At 38.2% G+C, this 14,047-nt stretch overlaps 2 protein-coding genes across 2 annotated transcripts in view; both read right to left on the reverse strand.

Annotated features, from left to right (window-relative positions):
* Positions 1-6,307, reverse strand: part of LOC134848567 (uncharacterized) — a 30,876-nt gene extending 24,569 nt beyond the window's left edge. The window contains exon 1 of the mRNA XM_063866082.1: positions 6,284-6,307. The gene's annotated coding sequence lies outside the window, so the exon portion shown is untranslated. The remainder of the gene's footprint in view (positions 1-6,283) is intronic.
* The window catches only part of LOC134848569 (uncharacterized), a 50,582-nt gene extending 44,269 nt beyond the window's left edge, over positions 1-6,313 (reverse strand). The window contains exon 1 of the mRNA XM_063866083.1: positions 6,285-6,313. The gene's annotated coding sequence lies outside the window, so the exon portion shown is untranslated. The remainder of the gene's footprint in view (positions 1-6,284) is intronic.
* Positions 6,314-14,047: the final 7,734 nt, after the last annotated feature.

Raw genomic sequence — 14,047 nt, forward strand, 5'->3', positions numbered from 1 at the left:
AACTAATTGTTTTGATAGGTATTGACATTTTATGTTCTTTTTGTATTTGTGAAACATTGACTCTTAAAAAAAAATTTTCCTTGGCACTTTCCTTTTCATAGCAATGACGTAAAAAATGCCATATCTGTAAAAAATAAATTCCGTCTAATTTCGTTTTTGTAGCATCCGTCTAATTTTGCTTATCGTCTAATTTCCTAGCCCCCAATAAATCAGGTAGATTTTACAGCATCCAGAGAATTGTCAATAAAACCTACCCTCCTCGATTATAGCACAGATAGAATTGTCTGTTGGATGTAAAAAACTTAACAATACATCCAACATAGACAATTCTATCTGTGCTAAAAAAATTTATGAATAAATCAAGTAGATTTTACAGAATAGAGAATTGTCAACAAAATCTACCCTTCTCGATTATAGCACAGATAGAATTGTCTATGTTGGATGTATTGTTAAGTTTTTTGCGCCCCCTGAGGCAGAGGATTGCACTCCTCAGAAGTGCAAAACTTATTATCGTTCTTATACAGTTTATTGTGTCCGAGTATGATTCGTTCCGTTTTTCGGGAAGTTTCTCTGCTAGTTTCTGGACGGTTTTTGTAGAGCCTGGTGCTGCTCCTCCGGGGCATCGAACTTTTGAGAAAAACGGTATATATTGGAAACACGATCTGACACCTCTGATGTACTTTGACAGCACCCAATTGCAGGGTTGGTAATTTCAAACTCTGAAATTTTTCTTAAGTCTTTTAATTCAATGTTTGAAAATCCATAAAAAACAATGTCATATCTCGAAAACCTAAAGGGTCTTTGGATAAATTTAGTGGCAAGATTTGCAACCACTGGTGGGAATTTCACTGTAAGCTTTTTTATTTTGTAGAATTTTTTTTGTATTGTCGAAAAAAATTAAGGTGTTTCGAAAAAATTGAAAAATTGATAAATTAACATTACGAAGATGCCTTTAATGCTGAAATATGATAAGAAATTTAAAATGATAATTCAAACGTTTTCGCACATTTTGTGCATCATCAGAATTAAATTTTTTTACAATATTTACAAAACGATCAAAGATCTGAAAAATGAGAAACATGTCTTAAAAGGCCTTAAAACTATTTAACCAATCAAATTTGAACAACTGTCATTACATAATATAATTACGTAATCAAGAATAAAATTTTCCTGTAAATTTCTGAGATTTTTTAGTTTTTTGTTCTTTCATGGTTATAAAATTTCGATTTGGGAATATTTTTGATTCTGAGATGTCAATTTTTTAACTTTTAGCCATTTTATACATAACTATAATTTTAGTGTTAATTCCCGGCTCCTGAATTCATCGCGTGTGTTGATCTTCGGCCTCTCAGCTCAGCAGTACCGCCTACCTCCTTTTTACATTCTAACAAGTGTTGTCCTACTGGGGAGTCCCATTTGCGTTGTTCATCGACCCTCGTGCCTAAATGTCGGACTGTCTGGCCGACAAAGGTGGAGTTACATCCACTACATGTAAGCTTGTACACCACTTTGGATCTCAGTTCACGAGCAAAGGAAGTTTTGAGGGATGTCAAGCGCGCTTTCAATTTTCTTGTTGTAAAAATTATTTGTGCCCCGGATATCAGCCGAACCTTTGCAGCTAACAGTTGAGATGGATTGCCTCGATATTGCATTGTAAGAAGGGGTGGTGAGTCTTTCAACCATTTATCATTTCACAATTCTGATGCCTTCACCTCTAAATTTTTCTTTCCTTCAATGATCTTGTTAAAAGTTTCAAACACTTACCTGTCAGACCAATTTTTTGGATATTGATTTTCAATCCATTGCTTCCGATTTTTTTCCAATGCCTGGTCAAAATATTCTCATGTTGAAGTACTTCTGAAAACTCTATGAACCGTCCCTTCAATAACGTTTCTTTTGTACTGCAAAGGTGCGCAGCCTCTGAAATTTAGAATGGTGCCGGTATCAGTGGGTTTTTGGTACCAACCACATGTGACCTTTTTTTACTGAATCCACGTTGACATTTAAGTCCAAAAGGCCAAATTACCGTTTCTATCAAGTTCTTCTATGCTGAACTGCAAGTTCGGATGCAACTTATTGGCAGCCTCGAGAACTACCCCAGGATCGCCCTTGACCTTTCTAACTACGTCGTCCACATATCTTAGAACTTTAACACCTTTCACAGTCCGATCTGCTTCCTGTTGTTTTTTGCAAGTCATGCAATACCTTATTGTTTCAGCGATGTCTGCGTATTCGGATTCCGATATGTTACCACACCCTAAGTGGTACCAATTCAAACAAGCTTCGCATTCTACCCCTTTTGTCCGATATGTCACCTTTTTCTGACATCTAGGGCACACTTCCTTGTTACCCTCACTTAGCACAGTCAATTTTGGTTCTTCTTTCCTTACTGCAGGTTCGTATTCTTTGAGCCACAAATTGGCCAATATTACTGCAAGGGAGGCGCCCATTGCTAAACCGTCTTTTTGTACATACCACAAACCATTGCATTTAAAGTGTACCTTACTCACTGCCAAATGCAGTAGTTTTTTCATAGTCTTGCGAGATGTTTCCGGAGGGTTGACTTGCTCATATAATCTCCTTGAGCGGGACATTAGTGTACAAACTCTTTACATCAAGGGAGACTTTACTCTCGTGTGAGTCCAACTCAGTTTTCTCCAAGACCTCCCTGGCCATTTGACTGTTCGTTTCTATGTTTGCCCCCTCAATTTCATCAAAGTACTTTGCCCTTGTTTTATTTAGGTTGTCATATGAGCTACCAGGTAAAGAAAGGGCGGGACGAAGTGGTGTGCCTTGTTTACGTACTTTTGCTAATCCTACCAAGATCTCAACCTATTATACATCGCTTCGCTAATCTCGTCCTTCTTTTTCATGGCGAGTAATTCTTTGTTTATGTTTTTTTTTTTCAATTTTCATAATCTTGCTGTCTGTCAGATTCTTTCTCTCATTAAGTTGTAATAAATCTTTCAATTTTTTCTCATATGTCTCCTTTTTCAGTACTTAAAAACCTGCCCCCTTGTCAAACGGCACTGCCAAAAGATCGTTGTCTTTCAAATACTTTCTTGCTTTTTCAACACCTTTGTCAGAGGGGGGTCTGTTTCACATTCTTAGCATATCTCTTTGCAGCTGCTTCAATCTCACATAATTTTTTCCGGGTATTCTATTTAACTTCAGTTCAGACAAAAAACTATCAATGTCAGCAATTGAATTTGTCTCGTACCGGATGTTTTGGTCCAAAAACTTAAGACTTCCCGCACCCAAAGCGGCAAAATCACTTCATCTAAAATTCTAACTGACCTTTCATCCAAGTTTTTTAATGGTCTATCCTGTCTTTCCGAAAGTTTTTCAAGCTTTCTCTTATGTCGGCTTATCAGGTTACTGACACTACACCTTGCTTGCCGGTTCAGATAGAATATTACCGAAGGCCACCACTTCTAATCTATCGATTTTACCAAGGCGCCAGATTGAAAAAAGTATAGAATTCGATTTTTGAACAATTGTCAATATGGTTAGAACGACTAAAATTGAAGTCAATCGTAAACCCCAGCACTTTGAGGTCATCAACAACCTCAATGCCTTCAACAATATGTATGGCATTACTGCCACTATGGTTGAAAATGATACGCATTTCCTTGGAAGATTTCTGAACATTGAGTAACAAGTTTCTTGCGTCGAATTGGTGACATAGCGAACTAATAACTTCCCGAGCATTGTCAGCGCTTTTGCAGCCAGCTACAAGAGGATTGTTGTCGTCAGCATAAGTTGATAACGTGATGGAAATATCTGAAACATCAATATGATGGGTAGAGCCATTGTAAAGAGGCGGAACAAGGACAGTGCCCTGAGGGACACCCTGACTAGTATACAAAACAGTTGAATCCAAGCCATTGATAGAATTATAATGGGCTCTATTTTGCAAGAAAATGATTACGTTGACAACCGCAGGATCGACTACTGGGACAATATTCATTACTCCTTCTATAACACTCTTGGGGGAAATAGTATCAAAAGCTTTTGACATATCTAAAGAAAAGAAGCGAACATAATCATAGTTTTCACGGAAATACCAGAGATGATGTTGCAACCTAATGGGCATACAGGAAGTAGAAGAATGTTTACGAAAACCATACTGGTTACATGTAAGCCATCTGTTATAAGGGCCTTGCAGATAGTTCTGGTAAATTAACCTTTCAAACACTCTGGACATAACAGAAGTAACAGAAACAGGCCTCAAAACCTTTGGCTGCTTTGGAGACGAAATTTTTGGCAAGGAATATATTTTTGCAAGCTTCAAAAATTCCGGGAAAATACCTTGTTCCAAGCACAAGTTGAACATAAAACAAAAAATTTCGGCCAAATTGTGGGCATTATCCTTAACGATCTAAAACGGCAAAGCGTCTGGGCCAGTAGCGGTGCGTCTAATGCGTTTCATGGCATTAAATGTTTACAAGAGCGAAAACTAAGGACCATAATTTGTAGTCTCCAAATAAGTAGTCTTGAATGGGCCTCCAGAATCAGTGGAGATGCCATTATAGTACTGGTTAAGCAGCTCAGCCGAAAAACCACAGGTGCGTACTGGGGGCTATTGTATTCTTATTCAATAAATTATTCACACGCTGCCATCAGTTTCGACCACTGGAATCAGAAAAGGCACGTTTAGTAATTAACATACGAACTTGGAGGCCGACAGCATTCGCCTCCGCAAGTTTACTTCGGCGTGTATGTCGATGCTTCTTCATTAAAAGATATTTGATAACCGGAAGTCATAAAAGGTGGATCCTTTGAGCTATGAACAACAAATTTCAATGGACAGGCGACCTTATACAGATTTAGAAGCTCGTTGGAAAGTTCCCCTAACAACACATTTGGAGCGTTGTAGTTAAGAAAAAAATAAAGGTCAGCAAGAAAGCAATCTAATAAAGAAAGCAATCTAATACGAGGTCATCAGTATCCAAATTATTGAAATCCTCACAGAATAGAATAATTGACGAGGAGTTCTGGTCCCTGAAGACATTGATGGAATGTGAGATATGCATTTCTAGCTGACGGCCATTCGTAATATCAGATAGGAAAAAAACCAAACAGACCACCCAATATTTATTTCCTACGCTAACTGACAGCCACAGAGTTTCATACTGATCAGAATGATGACAAGTCCACCGATCACTGACAATACCTTCACGAACAAAAATACAGACACCGCCGCCTGTGGTTTTGTTAGAGTTCAATGAACTGCGGTCTTTCCTAAATATATTATACCCAGGAGTAGCAATATACGAATTATCAATAACCGTGGTTAACCAAGACTCAGTTATACAGATAATATCAAATCCGCGATAACTGGCATCACACTGTAGTTCATAAATGGCATTATTTTTTTTCCATGAACGGGCATTCAGCAAACATAGAGTAATTTTGGGGTTGGCTAGTCAGAACACATGTTCTTTGCCATCCAGATTCAATTTGAAATCTCTAACTCTCAGTCTATCCTTTGAGATACCGGTTTCGACAAGTTTATATCGTTCAGAGAGAATACGCGACTCCACTTTCTCTTCGTCAACCGTAAGCTCTCTGGATAAGTAGATGCGATCAGAATAATCTTTCAAGATATACGATTTTGCCAGCAACTTACGAACCAGCACTGGATTCTTAAACCTCACCAGCAAGAGTCTCGGCTGATAGCATCATATCGATACTTTCCCAGCCGAAAGGAATCAGTAATAGGCTCATTGACAGGCTCTCCCGAATACTCCATTTTTTCTGACTGCTTGAATGTCTGACTCCCTTCTGTCATGCGATTTCTGGTTGGAAGGTTCAGGCACGCCATATATTCTTTTTCCCATTTTACTTTGATCATCAGGTGTAACAGGCGTTGCTGTGTGGCCATATACAGTTGTCTTAGTATTAGTGGATACAATAGCTGCTTTAAGATTGATGACTTCAGTTTTGATAGATTCTAGAGAAGTTTCAATAGAATTATCTGGAATGGGCGTCTTCATTGCTGTCTTGGCATCGTCAAGGCAGTTCGCACAGGCCCACATAATCCCACGAACAGATGATAGATGGTCGTAAATCTGCTGCGGGATGTACGTACACGCCCGATGCCACCACTCGCCATATCTATCGCATTGCACTCCTTCGTCTTGCTTCTTCACGGCTGCGTTGCAGGATGTACACGGTGAATTTTGAGCACTCTTCAAGCGTCCAAGAGTCCCCGTCATCATAGCATAAGCAATTTCTTTTGAGGTCAGTGGAAATGTCGTGTACAGATGAACATTTAGCCACTATTTAATAAGTTTATCACAACAATTAGGCTATATGGCAATATCTAGCTTGTGCAGCTTGTAAAAAAACGAAAGGGCCTCTTTTGTAATTAAGTTTTTCTTAAGTTATTCTTATATGCGATTTCTATTATAACTAGAAAATTCGAAGACTTGCTGAAATGTGTGACGAGGGGACTCCCCGATTTCAACGATACTTTTGACCTTCTGATTACCTTTTCAAAGAACAGTTTCTTTATCTATATTCTGCTCAAAATTTATTTGGCAATTTGATAACCTCCGTTTTAATCCACAACCTGCGTATATACTAGGCTCACTTTAAGGTCAAAAATTAGCCAATCACAGTTGACTTCTAAATTACTATAAAGATTAAAATACTTTTAATCTCTAAAACTAATTAAATTTTTTTAAATTACTTTGTCTGGAAGATTCTGAGTCGTAATTTCGATTTAGACATGTACGTTTTAAATAGAAAACCAAAAAAATCTTTTGGACTAAATTTTTAGAGTAGTTTATTGTTAAAATCCTGACGATGCACATAATTGCAAAAATGTTTGAAATTTTACTTTTTAGCAAAAATTTTTTCAATTTTATTTGAAAACTTGCGAAAAAACCGAGAAGCGAAGAGCTTAGAACTCCAGCTGTTTTCCCACTAAAGGTCCAGTATAGAAAAGTTTAATAATTTTGCATCCATGAAAAGGTATTTTTCTAGTGTTTTTTGTCGATACGTAAAATATGGCCGAATGTTATTTAAGTTACCGAAATGTTCCATATTGTAGCAGCTGGCTCCCTGTTCCACAGCATCAACAACCTCAACTGATGTGAGAACAAGCGTTACGAGTGCCTTGTTAGAGCAAATCCTGGCCTATCCCGCAAAAACAACTTACTGGTAGACAGTCCATTGAAGGAAAAAAAAGTGGTTGTGTGGCGCGACGAGGTGAACAACACCATTAGCAGCCACAAAACAAACAACTTGTGAAATTCGACCAGAATGGACAAAAGGCAATTTCTTATTCAAATTTTTATCGGAACATCTGACCAAGAGAATTGATGGTTTTGATGGATTAGTGACGCTAATTAAACGATTAGACAAATCGAGAGGGGTTAGTTTTGACTAACATGCTAATTTTTAAATTTTCGATTGGGACGTGAACGACACGTAACCTTTTTATATTTCGCACCAACTGAAACTGCGAAATCAGAACGAGAGAATTCTCAGTGAAAACAACAACAACTTACTGAAACTGTGAAACTGTGAAACTGATCGAGATTGAAGAAAGAATAGGATTGTCAGAAACCATTCCGAGCTGTAACGATCGTGCAGCTACAATCGTTAGAAAGCAATTCACGAGAACCAGGAAGGGTGTTGGGACGACGTGTCCAGCCTTCCGAGAGAAAATAAGAGCGTTATTTGCCCGGATTCCAGAATCTTGAAGGGTCTCGGGAGATAACTTAAACATTATTTTAACAAACTTTTAGCATCCTGGAAATGTCCCGAATTGAATTGATAACATCCAATTCGTTTTCAGATCATGAGAAGCTAGGAGTTGAGAGAAAAGTTTGATCCATCTTCGATGGAGATGATGATTTTTATCTACTGAACAAAAACAATGGTAATATTAAATATAAGTAGTAGCTCTGTGTTTAGGAGTGACCTCGGGGTCTGGGGATACTGAGACCCAGCCATGAGCTCACTATTTTTGCATAAAATTAAGTTAATTAGAGAATTCTGATCGAAGCCGGAAACAGTAACGTTTTTTGTCGACCCGATGTTAGAAATGCCAACAAAAGAACCGGCTTGGGCAGAGACGGTGAAAGCGTGTTTAGACGCTAGCCAGTCGTTTTAGAATCTAGCTTTATTTTCCGTCGATATGTACTTCAGGGCGAATGTTACATAGATGTTTTTACGGCGCTCCTGGGTTTTATTTTTTTATAATATCATGACTGGCAGAACCGTTAACGCGCACTCCGCGCCGAGCGGATCCTCATAAAAAAGCCCGTAACCACCGGGGCGGAAGGGTAGTTCGGAACGCGGAAGCCTTCCGGATTCCTGTGTCTAGCTTTTTAACCTAATTAAGACCGAAAATTCACGAACCAGGAAGGGTGAGGGGATTCGCGGTCCCGTCAATTCCTGAGTGTTACGTGACCAAAAACACTTAAAAAGATACAGGAAACCAAACAAAAAGTAGTATAGTACCTAAGAAAAAAAACAAATAAATAACCGAAAAAATCAAAAACAGTAAAAAAAAAAAGTATAAAATCAGTAGAAATCATCTCCCCAGACGAGATGTGATTCGACCCTTTCGTTTGTTGTTGTTAGATATATTGTTTTTACAGGTATTTATATCAGTCAGGATCGTTACGATCAAATTTGTGGCCCGTTTGTGGTGCTTGTACTGTAGGGTTATTGGAGTGTTTAAGCACGTTGATGCTAATTTGCGTTCAATCCGGAAGGGTCTCGGGATTAAAGAAGAAGACTGATCCGGCAAGCAGTGCAAGGAGCGACAAGAAGGGGCTCAAGGACAACAAAAATCGTTTGGTGGGTATCGTTAACGAGTTTTGATTCCCTTTTGGTACAAAAAGTAGGATATTAATCTGTGGGGGCTCGACAGTGACTGCACTGTTGTGACCCTTCACCTAACTAAGAACTTCCGAGTTAAGCACCTTAATTCGGGTATTGAACAAACCCGGAGTGGTATTGTATTACTAGTATTTCTATTTATACAGCTCATATTAAAACTCCTATGCCGCTTTTCAGTGAAAAACACAGCAAGCAATCCGGTTTTTAGGGTCAAAATAGCGATATTTTGATCCCCTCACAAATCGAGATTTTTGAGATATCGATATTTTTTGAAACGGAAAAAAGCGCAAAACTAGTAAGTTACATCGTAATTGTACTAGTTTAATAGGTAGAACAGGTTGAGTTTAGTTCAGAAGTGGTTGGAACTAATTGGGTACCAACAACGAATTTTCTTGATTTTTGAAAAAACGAAACGCTACAATATTAGTAAATTTTTTGAAATTTTTGAGTTAGGACAGTAAAATGTTGTTCGGACAACGTTCGCTAGTGAAATGACAGGTATTAAATTCCGTTTGCCGATAACGTTCCGGGTTACAGTGAAATCGAACGTGTTTGATTTAGTGGATTCATCAATCCGGAAGGGTCCAAAAAGCATTGTTTTTGCAAACTTTTCCAGCTGGAACTTTTTAGATCGGGTTTTCTGCATTTAACTAGAGGATTAAAGGCCTTCTGAGCTCAGATAAATAAATTTAAGGTCAAAGAGAAAACAATTACGAAAAAAGTTAGGCGGAACCTATAAAAGAAAAAAATTTTGACATTAGAAAAAAGACGTTTTGTTTAATAACTCCAGTCGATCTTGGTACCATTAGATCAAAAAATAAGTGAGCTTACTCATAAAGCTTTCAATTATCCAAAAAAAGTAAGCGAAAAAAATTTTTAAAGAATGTTTTTAGCAAACTCACTAATTCGTGAAGGTAGACCCTTCACGTTTTATAAATTTTTTTTGTACCCCTACCAAAGGGTAGTAACGGTTAAATAAGGCAAATTTACCCTGTTCTAGACAAAAAGAGAAGGCTAAGAAAACCAGAAAACCAGAGTCGAGTCGAAACTAGGTTAGTTATAAGATCCTTCACAGTTAAGGTGAATTGTCAAATAAAAGGCTTATCCTCGATCCGGAAGGGTCTTGGGACGGAAAATACACCCTTCCTAGTTAGTTTCTACAGCATAATAGCATCGGAGAACGTATTCGGAAGGGAATTGAGTGAAAATTTTAAAAGTACCGGAAAAGCTATTTTTACAAACAGAGGGGTCCCAATCAGGAAGGGTCCAAAAATTTCGCAATCCGGAGGGGTCCCAATTTTGCCAATCCGGAGGGTCCTACTTTTGCCAATCCGGAAGGAAACGATTTTTGCCAATCCGACGGGGTCCTTTTTTTGCCAATCCCGAGGGGTCCTGTTCTTTGCCAATCCGGAGGGATCCTATTTTTGTCAAAACATAAGTAGACAAAAGAAAAGTAAATAGTGACAGGTATTAGATTATTAGTATTCAGGCTAGGAACCAGTGACTGCACTGTTAACTTGCCTTTTTTAAAAGACTAGACTAAAACAAAAAAAGTCTAAGCCCGGATATTCGCGACACTATGTCTAAACTTAACAGGAGTTTGTCACTGATTTGTGATTGAAATTCAAATCGTTTTTTCGAAAAGTGATTGCCTTGAGGATTTTAGTAGGTCTAGCTCGGGCAACCCGAAGGAAGATACGTAACATAGGACTCGGTGGGTACAATAGACGCCCACTTGAGAAAGTTACTGCCTTCAAGTTTTGTCTGTTTGATGCAGCACCAAACAGGGAAAGCTCTTTCTTCAAAAACAAGTTCGACTATTACATTGCAACTGACTAAAGTACAAAACACGTACGTTTTTCATTGAAAATATTTTAATTTATTTTTCTTCATTTTTGGTTTTAAATCAATAATATCTGTTCTTGATTGGGCAGTGAGCACACTATCTTTTAAATATATTGATATCATCAGACTAAGCTAGCTTCATATCTTACAGCTAATAATCGATCATTGTGAATAAATTGTATACACGCTGTACTGTGATAACATACAAGGATTCGTGGTCACAATTTAAGTGAAACTTTTGGAAATTTTTGTGTTATGTTATTATTATCAGTAGTCAAACAACAAGGACATTAGCGATCGAATTGAGTGTGTAGGCAGTAAGAAGTGATAAATTGAAAATGAGTCTAGACAAGTCAAGGATACCCAAAGTAAAGGATATCCAAGAGTGATAGCTCTAGGAAATTCATACCAGAGAAACAAAGAAAGACAATGAGCGACCCTATTGTGGAAAGGATCACACGAACTCGGACAAACAAAGGGAAGAAATTTTCAGGCGGAATGGTTGAATTCAGGAGTCAAAATTCCTCAGAAGGAAAAAGGCAATGTTAGAGACAGAGGTACATCCGGAACCTGCCATGGATGAGAACCGGGACGGACATCGACCGGAAGGGAGAGGAAACAGAAGATTGGCAAGTGAATCTACTCCGGTAGAACAAGGCCAAGATTTTGCCACTTCCACCGGGAATCTGGACCGAGAAGAGATGTCGGAACTGTCCGACATCTCTACTGAAAATGTGGCGACTACAAGATCACCCAAAGACAACACTCTGATGCATGGCGTGACGGAGAAACCGGCAACGTCCTCATCGTTTTCAGAAAGAGTGAAGAACACTTGAAAAATTGATATGGCGCTGGTATGGCACTATCTAGCTTGTGCACTTACCGTAAATGAACAGAAGGGCCTCTTTTGTAATTAAATTTTTCTTAAGTTATTCTTATATGGGATTTCTATTATAACTAGAAAATTCGAGGATTTTGCTGAAATGTGTGATGGAGGGACAGTTTCTTTATCTATGTTCTGCTCAAAATTTATTTGGCAATTTGATAACCTGCGTTTTATTCCATAACCTGCGTATATACTAGACTCACTTTAAGGTCGAAAATTAGCCAATCTTAGTTGACTTCTAAATTAAGATTAAGATTAAAATACTTTTAATCTCTAAAATTAATTAAACATTTTTAAATTACTTCGTCTGGAAGTTTCTGAATCGTAATTTCGATTTAGACATGTACGTTATAAATAAAAAACCAAAAAAATTTTTGGACTAAATATTTAGATTAGTTTATTGTTAAAATCCTGACGATGCACATAATTGCGAAAATGTTTGAAATTTTAGTTTTTAGCAAAAGTTTCTTCAATTTTATTTAAAAATTTGCAAAAAAAACCGAAAAGCGAAGAGCTTAAAACTCCAGCTGTTTCCCATTAAAGGGCCAGTATAGAAAATTTCAATGATTTTCATCCATTTATAGGGAATTTTTATAGTGTTGTTTATCGATACGTAGAATATGGCCGATATTTATTTGAGTTACCAAAATGTTCCATTTTGTAGCAGCTAGCTCCCTGTTCCACAGCATCAACACCCTCACCAGATGTGAGAACAAGCGTTACGAGTGCCTTGTTAGAGCATTTCTTGGCCTATTCCGCAATAAAAACTTACTGGAAGACAGTCCATTGAAGGAGAAAAAGTTATTGTGTGGCTCGACCTGGTGAACAACACCATTAGCAGCCAGAAAACAAACAACTTGTGACATTCGACCAGAATGGACAAAACGCAATTTCGTATTCAAATTTTTATCGGAACATCTGACCGAGAGAATTGATGGTTTTGAAGGATTAGTGACGCTAATTGAACGATTAGGAGAATCGGGAGGGATTAGTTTTGACTAACGTGCTAATTTTTAAAAATTCGATTTGGACGTGAACGACGCGTAACCTTTTGATATTTTGCACCAACTGAAACTGCGATATCAGAACGAGAGAATTCTCAGTGAAAACAACAACAACGGAAGTCGTGTGAAACTGATCGAGGTTGAAGAAAGAAAAGGATTGTCAGAAACCATTCCGAGTTGTAACGATTGTGCAGCTACAATCGTTACAAAGCAATTCACGAGAACCAAGAAGGGTGTTGGGACGACGTGTTCAGCCTTCCGAGAGAAAATAAGAGCGTTATTTGCCCGGATTTCAGAATCTTGAAGGGTCTCGGAAGATAACTTAAACATTATTCTAACAAACTTTTAGCATCCTGGAAATGTCCTGAATTGAATTGATAACAGAGCTAGGAGTTGAGAGAAAGGGGTGATCCATCTTCGATGGAGATGATGATTTTCAGCTACTGAACAAAATCAATAGTAAAATAATAAGTAGTAGCCCCGTTTTTAAAAGTGACCTCGTGGTCTAGGGATACTGTGATCCAGCCATGAGCTCACTATTTTTGCATATAATTAAGTTAATTAGAGCATTCTGATCGAAGCCGGAAACAGCAACGTTTTTTGTCGACGCGATGCTAGAAAGACTACCGAGAGAACTGGCTTTGGCAGAGACGGTGAAAACGTGCAGAGCTGTGTTTAGACGCTAGCCATTTGTTTTAGAACCTAGCTTTTTTTCCGTCGCTATGTACTTACGGGCGAAGGTTATATAGATGTTTTTATGGCGCTCCTGGGTGTTCTTCTTTTTTAACATCATGACCGGCAGATCCGTTAACGAGCACTCAGCGCCGAGTGGATGCTCACAAAAAAGCCCTAAAAAAGGGGCGGAAGGATAGTTCGGAACGCGGAAGCCTTCCGGATTCCCGTGAATAGCTCTTTAACCTAGTTAAGACCAAAAATTCACGAACCAGGAAGGGTGGGGGGATCTGCGGTCCCATCATCTCCTGAGTGATACGTGAACAAAAACACTTAAAGGCATTCAGGAAACTAAACAAAAACTAGCATAGTACCTAAGAAAAACAAAAAACAAATAAATAACCGAAAAAACCAAAAACAAAAAAGCATAAAATCAGTAGAAATCATCCCCCCAGACGAGATGTGATCCGACCCTCCCTTTTGTTGTTGTTAGATATATTGTTGATACAGGCATTTATATCAGTCAGAATCGTTACGATCAAATTTGTGGCCCGTTTGTGGTGCTTGTACTGTAGGATTTTTTGAGTATTTAAGCACGTTAATGCTAATTTGCGCTCAATCAGAAAGGGTTTTGGGATTAGAGATCAAGACAGATCCGGCAAGTAGTGCAAGGAGCGGCAAGAAGGGGATCAAGGACAACAAAAATTGACTGTTGGGTATCGTTAACAAGTTTTGTATCCCTTTTGGTACAAAAAGTAGGATAATAATCTGTGGGGGG

This window comes from Symsagittifera roscoffensis, chromosome 6 (genome assembly GCF_963678635.1).
Source record: "Symsagittifera roscoffensis chromosome 6, txSymRosc1.1, whole genome shotgun sequence".
In the NCBI taxonomy this organism is placed as follows: domain Eukaryota; kingdom Metazoa; phylum Xenacoelomorpha; order Acoela; family Convolutidae; genus Symsagittifera; species Symsagittifera roscoffensis.